The sequence below is a fragment of the Engraulis encrasicolus genome, chromosome 24, assembly GCF_034702125.1.
Source record: "Engraulis encrasicolus isolate BLACKSEA-1 chromosome 24, IST_EnEncr_1.0, whole genome shotgun sequence".
Classification (NCBI taxonomy): domain Eukaryota; kingdom Metazoa; phylum Chordata; class Actinopteri; order Clupeiformes; family Engraulidae; genus Engraulis; species Engraulis encrasicolus.
Genome location: NC_085880.1, coordinates 27,980,491 through 27,995,265, shown reverse-complemented (window position 1 = coordinate 27,995,265; position 14,775 = coordinate 27,980,491). Strand labels below are relative to the sequence as shown.

Sequence of the window (14,775 nt, the reverse complement as noted above, 5' to 3'; positions counted from 1 at the left end):
CGGAAACGTAATTGTATGACCCTAAACAAAATAAGAAAATACTGTTTATGCGTGTACGACGGATTTTAAGTCTGTGCCCCGCTGACTCCCGTTGTATGGTGGTTTGTGGATATCGCCCAAACCCAAAATCTCACGGAAGGCTTCAAATCAAACAAAAGTGACACAGGTGGGTAGCTCAGTGTATGATACACCATAATTAAGGTCCCAAATGCAAAATACCGACCTATTCCTTTAAGTATTTTGCAATCAGGGTTTAGGGTTAGGGATTGTGTTTAACCCGTTAAAACACGGCGTTATACAGTGAATTTGCTATTACAAGAATGGCAATTGCCAAGTCATAGTGCATTACTAAAGTCGTAATTAGCCTTTCAATGACTATTATAGTGTGGCACTGGAGGTATTATGGGGCTACAATATGATGAGAAAACAATAAACCAAAATGAAACTGCATGCTCACAAACCATCTCTAAGGTCTCTGTGGACAGACTGTGCAAATTCTGTTTTGATCCTTTATTACTTTTGTTGAAAGCGTATAGGCCTACTGGTGATATATGCAAACGCTGCTCCTGACAATACCTGATGAATGTCATTAATGATACTTAAATCACAGTGTTAATTCAACACTTAAAGAGTCGGTTTTACATCATCTATTTATACATCTACGTATTTGGTCCTAGAGTACTCTTAAGACTTAAGAATTGATACTTTTTTCACTGTGTAGATACTTACACTGCCGATATTCCTTTCACTTTTCCTCTTGTGAAGCGTGAGGAAATGAAATAGCTATCTGGTGCTTTTTACTGCATGCTGTTTGATTACTGAACTAGGGCAACCTTGGATATTGCTTTGAAATTTCCCTCAGTGTTGAAGTGGAAGCAGCGGGATATCAAAAATGGTGTCTGATGGAGAATGTTCAAGGGGCTTCCTTGTGCTGGAACCTCTCCCCATTAGATGACATCGTAGTAAAGCTACATCCTGGACTGATGTCCTGTGTTTCTTTGAGTTTACATACATACATACTGTATATGTTTGTGGTTTGATGTGTGGTTTACAGATGTGTCCGTGATGATTGGAGGATGATTACAGAAATCAGAAAGTATGCTGCATATAGGCTACCGTGTAATCCAGCAATACATGCATATCCTATTTTTGATCTGACAGCATATAGTGGCTTGTCACTGTGATCCAACAATACACACATACCCTTCTAGTGCCCCTTATTTGATCTTACCCAGCTGATCCTGATCAACACACCACTATAGGGAGATAGATGGGCTACGATGGGCTAATTTGTGAAATCATACAGTATGTGTGGACTACACAGTCAGGAATAGGTGCAGTAACAGGGGCTTCAATGCCTGAGAATTCCCCTCTGAAACTGGAACTGCTACCTGTGTGTACTGTATGGTGGATAATGGCTACGTGTGCATGACGTTTTTGATTCCGAATGAATAATTCCGAATTAGATAGTTCCGTCGAGTTTACTTTGATCTTTCATTTAATTCCGAATTGTGAAGTGTTTACATGTCGTTTTAATAGCGCAATGAAGCTTTCTTCAGAATGAAAGTGAGTTAATTCTGAATTGAATGTCTCATGGAAACGTAGCCAATGGCTTTGTGATGCATGAGTGGCATGGGACCTCGATTCTACTGTTTATTTCAATGAAATGCTTGTTTATATGCCGCCGTAAAATATCACCATGTTTCAATAGTAAACACACTATATCCAGACGACCTGAGCTTGACAACTCGATACCCCTATTGGCAAGCACTTGTGTGGCGGAGACCCGGGGAAGCATACCCTTGGTGCTGGGGTAGCCAATCTGCGCCACAACGTATCTGGGGTGCATTTCTCGAAACCATGGCTGCTAACTACGTTAGCTACTTTGTTGGTTGCAATGCAATTTCCCATTGACAACTACCCAAGTTGCTAACTGCTAACAACTACGCTTTCAAGAAATGCGCCCCTGGCCTGGTGCAGTAGGATGGATGGTCTGGGTCAGCGTTTACGGCCCCATGGTGGCTGGTTAGAGTTTATTAAGTGTCATATTATGTACATTACGCGGTAAATGGAAAAGGATCCTCCGTTCAGTGTATCATATGTCAGATATACACGTTCTCTCTCCCCTCTCAGTCAGCTCAGCTGACAGATTGATTTGAAAAGGGAGACAGTGAAATAGAGAAAGAGGGTATGTGTGTGTACATGTGTGTGTGTGTGTGCGTGTGTGTGCGTGTGTGTGTGTGTGTGTGTGTGTGTGTGTGTGTGTGTGTGTGTGTGTGTGTGTGTGCGTGTGTGTGTGTGTGTGTGTGTGTGTGTGTGTGTGTGTGTGTGTGTGTGTGTGTGTGTGTGTACGTGCGTGCGTGTGTGTATGTATACGTGCTTGTCTCTGCATCGCCGTACGCTTGCTTGTGTGCGTGTGCATCTATGTGTGTGTGTGTTTATGAGAGGAAGGGAAGGAAGAGAAGGCGTGCACAGTGTAGTAGCTATTAGGCTAACCACATCTATTCATTTTCCGCCTGTAAGCTCTTATAAAATACAATACCATGGCAGTCTGGACTGATGGATGACCAGTAAAGTAGCAGGGCACAAGGCTGCATATTGGATACTTAAAATAAGTAATTAAACCATATATTTCCTGTAGCATTGAGGTGGAAAGGCTCGGAGGCCCCATAATTCCATATAGATCTTTGTTTTGATTTACTTTTATGACTCAGCTAGTCTGTCATGTCAGAAGATTGCATTTTGCACATATTCCCTCAAGTGGGAATTGCAGCAGCACCCCTGCATCTCTCATCTCCAGCTCCTATTCAACACCCCAACACCTCCTCCTCCTCCACCTCCTCCTCCTCCTCCTCCTCCTCCTCCTCCTCCTCCTCCTCCTCCTCTTTTGCCCCACCTCCTCTCTCTCTGCTTCTGTCTCTCATGCTTCACAATAGCACAATACACATTTAACCTTCCTCCTCCTTCTTCTCCTCCACCTCATCCTACTCCTACTCATCCTCTTCCTCCTCCTCCTCCTCCGCCTCCTCTTCTGCCCCCACCTCCTCGCTTTCTCTCTGTCCTTCTCATGCTTCACAGTAGCACAATACACATTCGCCACCCCCTCATCCTCCTCCTCCTTCTCCTCCTCCTCCTCCTCTTCTCTCCAATTCACCATAGCCTTTACCTGTACAGCATCACCGCATGATACACATGCATCACCCCTCCTCCTCGTCCTCCTCCTCCTCTTCCTCCCTTGCCACCTCCTACTTTCCGCCCACTCCCCCTCTCTTTCCTCCTCCTCCTTTGCGCCCTCCCTGGCCCCCTGTCCTCTCATTTCTGAGACACACATTTCCCAGAAAACAGATGTAAATTAGACTGATACTATTTGCAATACTTTTCCCAACATTGCCTATTACTTGGACACTTCATTCAAGTTTATTGCCACTGATGGACAACCTACAGCACATTCTATCAGGAGGTATTGACCGTGATCACAAGGTGTTGTACATAAGAAATCACTATCCTCTCAGTCGTGTCATTTATTGCAGTATTAGCTGTACAGTATTAACGGGCCACGTTCAATGTGAGTGGACAAGGTAGAAGGTATGCTCGGGGCTGTAAAAAACCCATTCACAATATTGAATCTATAAAAGTAGCAGTCTTCTGGGAGATGGCAGGAGACACTCAATATTGCCACTGTCATATAGCGGGCAAGGCCCACTTTAGACAACTCACAACTCAGCACTAATTGGAAAGTTTTTGAAGAGCGCTGACTTTTGTAATAACAGTGTCTTCAATAGCAAAGACACGTCTGCACTTTGCACTTAAATTTCACATGGCATTTATAGTGCTTTAGTATATTGCGAATTTCACTGCGCCATGGCTGTCATCTTTTGAAGGGAAGCGGTAAACATATTGGTAAATACCTGGAAAACAGATAGCTAATGATTAATTTAACTAGCTTAATTGAAATAGTGACATGGTATACTGTATATTTATAATTCTAGTAATATTTTTCCTTTGTTGTGGGCATGTTTGCTTTCGGGTCGGGTTTGTTCATCTCATTTGATGTGGATGAACACCATAGATCATACGGTTGAACAGATCATTTTCAGTCATTTTCTACCCATGTGAAATACCTCCATTATCAGCTCTGCTGCAAAACCCACCACTGTTTAAAAGTTGTAACTAATAAATACATATCACATCTGCCCCGGCATCACATCTCTTTTTCCAGCAATACTTTCACATGGGAATCTCTCTCTCTCTCTCTCTCTCTCTCTCTCTCTCTCTCTCTCTCTCTCTCTCTCTCTCTCTCTCTCTCTCTCTCTCTCTCTCTCTCTCTCTCTCCACAACTCCCTCCACATCTCCCTCCCTCCACATCCCCCATTGAAAGGTTGGTAGGTAGGTGAAGGTGTGAAGCTTGCTGGGCTGTACAGGCATGTTCTGCATGAAGCATATAATGTTATGCAAGCGATGGCCTAATCAGGCTGGGCAGGGCAGGCAGGGGTCATGGGCTGTAATTAACTTGGCTCGGCCTCCCCTGGAGAGTCACTCTACCTCTTCCCCTGCTCGACACCCCACCACCACTACCTTCCACACCCCCACTTCCTCTTCCTCTGTAACAGGGAGATGTGCAGATCGAGGAGAGGACTGGTTGTGAGGCGACCTCCTCCCCCACGCTCCGAGGCCGTTTGTTATCGGCCGTTCCGACGCAGACCCACCTACACTCTTATTTATTTGTCTGTCAATGTGGAGGAAACGGCCATCTCTCTCTCTCTCTCTCTCTCTCTCTCTCTCTCTCTCTCTCTCTCTCTCTCTCTCTCTCTCTCACAGCACCTTCACCTCGGTTGGTTTCGCAGGCTCTGCTTCACCAGGAAATGGGGTAGTAGATGTGGTGCGAGGTGTCGGCAGTCCTCCTAACTCAACGTGACTGATGCCTTTGTTTCTTATACTTGTAAAAATATGTCCTCACGCTTTGATTATTCCAGGTATTTAATAGTGTGTACGTATATCATTGGGATCTGCAAACAGATGCGTGTTTTGCTGAACTGGTTTGTATGCTGAGTAATGGTAGCACTTGTGTAGTGACTGTAGTGCTATATTTTTTCAAATAAAGCTTGGTGTGGAGAACAGAAGTGTAGAAGGCCCCATGGGGCTTTGTCTTATCTCTGTCATGAATCTCTCGTTAACCTTGAAGAAAGGGAGCTGAGGTAAATTAAGTAAAGCCTGGAACTAATAGTTAATGAAAGCGTGACACTTTTGCACCTCGTTTCGAGACAAACTCAGATTTAGTTCCCAGTTTCTGTAGTTGGGCCTATATTTGATGCGAATGACCCTGAAAGCGTGAAAGACTGCCATATAACACCAGTGAGGAGAACTATTACCAATGGCACCCATTTAATGCCATTCACCATTAGCCTCTTGGAGAGGCTAGCATGCGCTATAATAGGACATTTGGCCAAAGCTTCACACAGGTTTATGCCAAAATAACAATTAGGTCTTTTTTTTCGTCCCACCAAGCAAGGGTAGCTAACACGTTTGTGCTGATGCTCTGCAATGTAAACAGAGAGGAGCTAGCTTGGCATTAGCACAAGAACAGGGAGGGTAGGGCGGCATACTGTGATAAACTTTTGACTCTATTAATCATGACAGCTGTGATTTATTCCATGATTAGAGGAACCTAATGGATATGTGTGGCAGTAATGAGACCTTGGAAAGCGGTGTGAGACACACGGCGTGTTCACTGTGTTCTCTGTCTCTGTCTCGGTCTTAGAAACGGAGGAATCTGGCGTTAAAAGCTGGAAGGTCTCGTTGCATTGCAGAGAGACAACTTCCCCCTCAGGTTGTTAAGGAAATGAGTTCAGCGCTAATGAATATGCACATATATTAAGGCAATTAGTTTCCTGGGCGCAGACACACACACTAAATCTAATCATGTGGAATGTTCCAGTCCTTATGTATGTGTTTACTGCCTCCTCCAACCAGAATCTTGTTTACTTTATTTGCCCCGCTCTTTAAATGATTAGCTTCTTGATGTCATTTCGATTTGAGTGACAGGCAGGTGGCCATGTTTTTTTTTAGCAGGACATTGTGTTCTGCTGAAGTAGAAAGCGCGAGCAACGTCGTAATCCCCTGTCTCTCATACTGTGCAGTCATTCTCACACGTGCTGTGTCCAAGGACATGCAGGATGTCGACTGTGTGTGTGTGTGTGTGTGTGTGTGTGTGTGTGTGTGTGTGTGTGTGTGTGTGTGTGTGCGTGTGTGCGTGCGTGCGTGCGTGCGTGCGTGCGTGCGTGCGTGTGCCTGTGCCTGTGCCTGTGCCTGTGTGTGTCTGTATGTGTCTGTGTGTGTGTGTGTGTGCGTGTGCGTATCAACAACACATGTGTCAGGCCCATGATGGAGAAGCTTAAGGCTAATTAATAGGGAATGAATGGAAGGAATTGCCACACAGAGCTGGTTCCCACCGGCCTGCATCAGCCTCAGTGTACAGTAGGGGAGCCCGGGGTGCAGGGTGTGGGAGTTGCTGGGTGGTTAGGTAGGTATAGGGTGGTAGCCATTCTTAACATCCAGGGCCAGTTTATCCTTCCCCCCCTCGCTGTGGTGAAGGCCCGGATTTAGAGGGAGAGGAAGCCGATCTGGTGTCATGATTTCGGGTCCTCTCACGGACAGTGGCCCCATGACACCTGGGGGCCTGCATTTAGCCCTGGGAAGGACTCCCCCTTTATTTCACCGGCTCCTTGTGCTGTGATGTGAGCAGGTCCTTCAGGGCGTCTAGTGTTTGGTCGTGTATGACTCACGAGCCAATAATCGCCAATGACAGTTCACACCGTGACTCATTGTGTCCCCCGCTGACGGCCTCCCACTGACCACAGACAAGCAGACATCCCAGCCCTTATTTATCACACACTTAAAGCCCGCGCTGTCATGACTTCAGCCTGTCGCAATATTGAAAATGTTTTGTTATATATGCCTTTGAGAGGAGAGGTTGTCTTGTTGTAGTGAGTGACATATACCTATTCTTTAATGCGGCTTCAGTATGCAATATTGCAATGTTTAGTGACAACAGGACAGGATTAGGACTGGCCACAACAGATGTGGTGCTTGTAACTTGCTGGTTTCTTATGGTGTTGCAGGTTGGTAAAGAAAATGAGTGAGATGCAGTTGTGGTTTTTATTGGATGAAAAGCCAGCTGTTGTAGAGTATTGTAATCCGAATCCCGACCTATTGTGTTTGAATCCCAACCTTCCACTCCCAACTCACTCCATGGTTGAAGTGCCCTTGAGCAAGGCACCTAACCCTACACTGCTCCAGGGACTGTCACCAATACGTTGCACTTAAAATAACTGTAAGTCACTTTGGGTAAAAGTGTCAGCTAAGTGTAATGTAATATAATGTAAACTCATTCATTTGGAATGTGGCCATGTTCCGTGAATATTCTGTTTTCAGAATGCTGTTCCACACAGAATATTCCAGAACTTGTTTTAAGCCAAATACTGACAATATTCTGTTTCAAAATTGGAATGCTTCGGCCATGTAACAACACCACTGGCGTAGATCTGTGTATAGATACAGTATACGTCATTGAACTGCATTTACTGTTGTGTTAGCTTCGTGGAGAGCTTGTGCTTTGCAGAGTCAAGTGTCAGGATTTGCATTCTAAATAAGCATTAATACGTACTGGCATTACATCAGCACCTTCTCATGGGTTGCCCTGTCGTGCATCTATCTAAAGCATTTACTAACGTACAGCTGCTGTGTGGAACACAGAGCAAAAGCTTTGTTTTCAATGCAGCAGCTGTATGTACTGTACCGGTAAATGCTTGCAAACTGCTAATACAAGAAAGGGTGTGTTCATTTTGGACAGCCTTGCAATGCTCTAATTATGTTAAGACAATAACCGCTAATTGCATTGCACTTCCATTGTTATCATCCCATTCATGTTTTATCAACAGTATTCTTTGGGTGACAGTGTAATAATGGGGAGTCTTTGTGTTGCTTTGCTGTTTTGCTTTCTTAGGGCTGAGATTATGGAAGAAGAGTGAGAACAAACTAGAAATGCATTCTCACAGAAAATGCTGGAAGCGGGCTTGCCTTTTGGGGCAGAGATGAAACAAAGTACTATTGAGAAAACAAAGCTAAAAGAAATCTTGGAAAAACTCCATCCACCCAGTCAGAAGTTATGGGCCAAACAATTCAGCCATCTTGGATTCAGCCATCTTGAAAGTGTTGTAGCTCTGCGTTTTGGGGATATACTAAATGACATACATGGTATTTTAAGTTGGCTAAGGAACACTGCATGTGATATAATTTTGAAAATCGACATGGCTTCGAGCGGGATTAGAACTCACAACCTCCATATCTGTAATCCAACCCCTTTGCCATTGATATTAAATGACATACGATACATGATATTTGAAGTTGGCTAAGGAACACTGCATATGATATCATTTTGAAAATCAACATGGCTTCGACTGGGGTTCGAACCTCCAACCCCCATATCCCTAATTCAGCACATTTGCCATTCATACTAAATGACATACATGGCATTTTAAGTTGGCCAAGGTACACTGCATATGATATACTTTTGAAAATCAACATGGCTTTGACTGGGATTCGAACCCCCAACCTCCATATCTGTAATCCAGCACATTTGCCATGCATACTAAATGACATACATGGCACTTTAAGTTGGCCAAGGAACACTGCATATGATGTAATTTTGAAAATCAACATGGCTTTGACTGGGTTTCGAACCCCCAACCTCAATATCTGTAATTCAGCACATTTGCCATCCATACTAAATGATATACATGTATGGCATTTTAAGTCGGCCAAGGAACGCTGCATATGATATAATTTAGAAAATCAACATTGCTTCATGTGGGTTTCGAACCCTCAACCTCCATATCTCTAACGCAGCAGCATGCATTACCACTAAGCCAAGCAGCTAATTGTCATGCATAGTCCAGCAAGACTATATTACATTGCATTGCAGAGCTGAACAATGGACTTCTAGAATGCTTGCTCGCACCTGCTCGTTAAGAATGGAATCTTGAGACAGTGACAGTTGAAATGGAATCCTTCACTGGCTGCACCTGTTGTGATTGACTGAAAGACAGTTAGTATTGAGCCTTTAACAGGGGAGAAAATGAGAATGAGTTTTTTGTCTTTACAACATCGTTGTAAAAAAACTAAAAGGAGTTGGCACGTGTCCTTTTCACAGATCGGAGTCATGCTTGTGATGTCTCTAACAGTCTTTGAATGAAGTTTATAGGTTAAATTTTTCAGGCACAAATGGACCTCCGTGTGGGACATGCGCTGATCTCTTGAAAAATGCACTTTTCCAAAGACTGGGATTCTCCATAGAGCCAGGTCTGTTTTTTTTACAAACCTGCCATTTAAAAAGTATTGGGAGTTGGGAGATGAAACTTTCACAATTTGGAGACATCCCATAGAGCTCGCTAACAACGCGTCAACTAAACTTCTAGGTGAAAGTGTTGATGTTTTATGACCGAAAAAGCCTCCTACACTCTAATCTCTAGAGTGGCGGAACTGTCTTTCATGAAGGTTCCACCATAGTTTTCAATGGAGACCCAGGCTTTCACAAAATCGCCAAAAACGGGAAAACGACAAGAGACACGGAGAAGCCTATAACGAGACGCGATCTCCAAGCCGAGCCGGTCGTTTTAGTGTTTGAACGGTGTCTCTATCTCGAAAGGCCTAGGAGGAGATCCATTTTCTATTTTTACTGTCCCTGTACAAGAGAACCAATAAACAGGACTTAGAGATTACTATAATCGGGCCTTGCTCTGCAAGAGCTCTGCTCTTGCTCCGCAAGCCCGCTTAATAAAACAGGACTTAGAGATTACTATAAACGGGCCTTGCTCTGCAAGAGCTCTGCTCTTGCTCCGCAAGCCCGCTTAATTAAACATGCAAGTGGCAATATACCTAGGTAACTGATTGATGGCAGACAGGGCAATCACTATGAAGATGAAGGTGCCGTGTCAGTTAGTGCTTGTTAAAACCTGTGAGCAGCATTCCCATCTAACTTGATAGGGTTCTTAGGAGAGACGTTTGGCATGGGCCTTTCTAACTGCACCTTGGCAGTGTGTCCATGTGTGAATTCTGCTCAAAACACACATGCACATTCACTCTCTAAATTCACTGTGTGGCAGCCAATAATAGTCAAGGGTGCTTTTCGTGGCTTGTCGTCCGACTTTGCCTTGGGCCTCCGAGCAGCTTGGCAGATTCTGATCAGTCCAAGGTGACCCAATCCCCCAACCAAACCCCGCCTGTACCTCTGACAAATTCCCTCACACACCCACACCCACACTCCTTCCACCTCCACCCCTTCCCCAATGTTATCAGACACAGCATCCCGTCCTCATTCCACATCCCTCCTATCCACAGATCATTTCAGCCTGACAGATCATTTTCCTGTGGTGCTGTCCTGTCCGCCTGCCTGGCTCCGTGCAGCATGGCGAGGCTCATCACGGATAGGAGGAGTCCTGTGGCTTAAGCAGGGCCGGCGGCTCCACCGGCTGTTGATATGCGTATCAGCTAGCGGAGGCTGTAGCGGTAGGGCTTGAGTATACAAGGACGCAAAAACATGCCAGTTTTGTTTTTTTTGTTTTTGTTTTGTTTGTTTGTTTGATATTTTCTCCCCAAAATTAGAAGACATGCAAGCCAAAATAAACCGTTTCTTCAGTCTATGAGTCTTCAGTCACCCACCTATGAGTTTAGATGACAGTTGTCTGGTTGACTAAAATAAAATTGAGCAAGCAGAGGGAATAGTGCTGAACAGCAAACAGTGCTGAAGTCTGTTTGGCATGTTTGTGTATGTTTGTTCGTTTCTTTCATTGGCAAAAAGTGATGAGGACAAATAATGTAGAGTCTACATGATTTGTCCTAGACATACTCTGGCCATAGATCATTTAACACCTATTCTGTGTGCGTCAGCTGTTTATTGGCTGTTTTTCCTAACATGTTGACAGCAGGACATTGTTCTGATTCTTCATAGCTCCAACCCCTTTACTGCGTCTATGGCAGCCATTATGTGGCCATGAATTGACTCCATCCATCCTGTCCATCATGGTCCGACTACATCACAGTTTGATGTGGGGTGGCTTGTCAGATCACTGATCAGAGAGACTGCTGGGAAGTTATGAGTCATTGCCATTGTTTGCTTTTGTTTTTGTTTGTTTTCCTTGTTTCCTCTGAGGTCCAGATGTCTGCCCTGATCCTCAAGTCAATCGGAGCTGGCATGTAGTGGCCCCGCGTTACTGCTCCATAAATCACTCATACTGTAGCAGAGACAGGACAGTTTTTCGTGTGCGCGTGATGATGGCTGTGTTAGCCCCACACACCTGCCAGAGTAATGGGCCGCGTGCACAGGTTGCGCGGCTCCGGGGGTTGCAGCTGAGGAGGCCACAGTCACATCTTGTCAGGGCCGCCAATGGCTGATCCTGTCATGCGCAGCAAATTTAGGGGGCCTGCCGTGTCACGTTAACAGACGAGCAGCGTTTCAGCCTGCTGTGCGGGACTTAATTCAGCTTGTGTCCCACGTCAGCTGAAATAATTGGACGTTTTTATATATTTATACAGTATATTTATATTTTCCATATTTTGCTTGAAATAAAGCTAGCGCAAGAACATTCCTATTTCACTTTATTCATAGAGAAAACACCACTGGAAAATGCCCTCAGAGTGCCCTCAGAATGCCAGGCAGTTATTTAATGAAGTTTACATTTCTTAAAAAGGGAGTGGATTTTTAAATCAGGATCAAAGTGTACACGAACTGTTTGATCTAGACTTTTTTGTTCTTCCAAATGAATTATTTCTGCTGAGTAGCTTATTTCTATTCACTCGTGTTCTCCTTAATCTCATTTTTTTGTGTGTAATGTGCTTGTGGCCAGCTGCAGAGAGTGGGGAAGGCGTGTGGACTGTTGAGGTTTATTGCGGTGGTGATTGGTAGCATAAAAAGCAGAAAGCCTCTCTCTCTCTCTCTCTCTCTCTCTCTCTCTCTCTCTCTCTCTCTCTCTCTCTCTCTCTCTCTCTCTCTCTCTCTCTCTCTCTCTCTCTCTCTCTCTCTCGTTCTGGGCTGTAAGCTATTGTCATCAAGGCCTCTGAACCCCGCTGATGGTGCCAGCTAAGTAATGACTGTCAACTCCACAGGATCAGGAGGCAATTTGGACCCAGAAGCCTTGCTTGGACGAGTCCTCCTCTCCCACTCCCACCCACTTGTCCTCCCATCCCATCCCCCTCCCCATCCCCCTTTCCCTCTCAAACTTGGCTCTCAGTATCCCCCAAGGACTCGGCAAGAGGCTGGCTGGACTGAAGGCCACCAGAAATGTACCAAACCCATGGCTAAATTAGATCTCCAAGCCTTTAATTAATAGTCAGGATTTGAAAAGGCACCAAACAACCTGCAGTGACATTAGTGTGACTAGGCTGTGTAATTCAGCTCAGCTTTCCCTTCATTATACTCCTTGAAAAGTGAAGTTAATTAATGTGGTTCTTTTTGTGGTCTCATGTCACAATTCTGTGGCATTACGTTTTACAGTGGAAGTTGATTTTTTTTTACTCATGTGGTTGGCCAGTCCAATTTAAAACTGTGTGACATGGCCTGTTTTCTGAATACAGGGCCTTTTTGTGGTATATCTCCAACTTGTTTCATACATATCCGCATCTCTAATGCACGGATGTCCTCAATGTGTCACCATGTCTTAACAGCCAGAAATGCTGTGTCCACTCTTGTCCGTAGTCGCCCAGCCCCCCGCACCGCCACACACATTGTCCGTATCCGAGTCCGACCTAGATGACGTGAAAACGCAGACATGAAAAATACATGGCTGCTCATTTTTGTTTGATGCGGTAGATTTCCCTGGTGATTAGCGTGTGGCACTGTGGTCCCCTCTCTCACCAGGAGCAGTCCAGGACCTGCTATCTGGCTACCTGCCTGTGAATAATTCATAGACCTGAGGGCTGACAGGTGTTCCTGACTGACAAGTGCTGACAGAGGTCCTTTGGGTGATGAGGCCCACGGACCACCACGCCACACCACGCTCCGCCACACTACACTAGGCTACACCCACCAGGCTTACACCAGAGCAGAGCAGTGCTGTAGTTAACATGTGAGGGTTGATGTGGTCAGACAAGCTGCACTTGAGCTTGCACATGTCTCCTCTAGTTCACCTCTAGTGTGGAACAGGGGAGTTGTCTAGAGGAGAGAGATACGCTATATTGTTCATGTATACATTTTTATAAATTGCTCAGTGTGTAGTAGAATTGAACCTAATACTGTGCATGTAGTGTAGTTATGTGTAGAATTGGGCCAAAAAAATGTTGCTGAATTTCTGAATACTGTTACAAGATCTTTCCCATAAAAGCAAGAGGAAAATACATTTTTTTGGTCGGTAAATCAATTAGTAAAATGTGGTCAGTGTCAGTGAAATCAGCATGTCAATTCAATACATAATCAATGTCCCATATTTCCGAATATTCTATTCCAGATCAGGAGGACCACATATTTTGTAATGGTTAGACATTAGAAATGCAAAATGTTTAGCCTCACTGGGGTGCGTTTCTCTAAAGTGTAGTTGTTAGCCAGTTAGCAACTTGGGTAGTTGTAACTTAAATGACACATTTCATTGCAAACCACAAAGTAGCTAATGTAGTTAGCAACTATGGTTTCCAGAAATGCACCCCTGGTCCGTTAGAAGAAAGATTTGAAATCTCTCTTTTTTCTGTATCTGGTTTTCCTTTTCCTCCCGTACGCTTGCTTAGCAGACAACGCAGGTTTTCCTCCAGTACTCCACCTCAGGGGACTTATCCAGCAGGTGCATTATCCCTTAACCACACAGTAAACACATTTCTTTCCATTCGCAACCTTGTTACGGCACACGGTCTCCATTGTGTGATATTCGTGTCGCCATGCCCAGAAGCTACTGCGCACTCCATCACAAATATTGAAATACCTGCGAAAAGGTAAACAGATTACAGGCACTGTAATTGTGTTTGTGTGCGTTTGCTCACATTTTTTTGCCCATATTGTTTGTTTACCTTTTCCACTATTTTTCCCCTCCACTGTTGCAGTACTCCAATGTAGCCACTAGTAGCAGTCAGCCCTGCGGAAAGTGAAGTGTGTCTGTGCCTGTGTGCGTAGCATACCTGGGTCTCGTCCCATTACAGCACATATCCTATGGATGGAACAAGACCTGTCTGGACTGAGTTTCACCCAGGTGACTTTCACCAACCTATTCAGGTCAGACCAAACATGGGCGTGGAGGGGTCAACTCAACATAAGCCTAGCTGGCCTACAAACCCCCAGCCCTACTGAATACACACGCACGCACGCACTCACGCACGCACGCGCGCACGCACACGCACACACGCACACGTACTCACGCACGCACACTCAGGCATAAACACGCACACTCATGTCTGTATGAACCGGCTGCGTTGTTTTGCTAATTATGAGCAGTGGGGGTTAGCTAGCGTGTATCCCAGAGGTGCGTATGCTACTTCCTCTCTGGAGTGCACTGCAGTGAGCTGCTGCCGCCTTTACTGTGCGGTAGCCTTGCATCAGTCTCCAGAGAGGACCCGCCCACCAGGGGCGTAGCAGCAAACTGTGGGCCCTATCATGTACAATCAGCTGCAATGGACCCCCACAGCCATATATCTACATAAATCAGATTGTGTGTGGGCCCCCTATATACATGGGGCCCTGGTAACTTAGTCACACTTTACCCCCCTGTACAACACCCCTGCTGCCCACCTCCCTTCCTGCCT

At 45.0% G+C, this 14,775-nt stretch overlaps 1 protein-coding gene across 2 annotated transcripts in view; it reads left to right on the top strand.

The window, feature by feature from the left end:
* The window catches only part of kcnma1a (potassium large conductance calcium-activated channel, subfamily M, alpha member 1a), a 218,536-nt gene that overhangs the window by 73,846 nt on the left and 129,915 nt on the right, over positions 1–14,775 (top strand). The gene's annotated exons all lie outside the window — the stretch shown is intronic.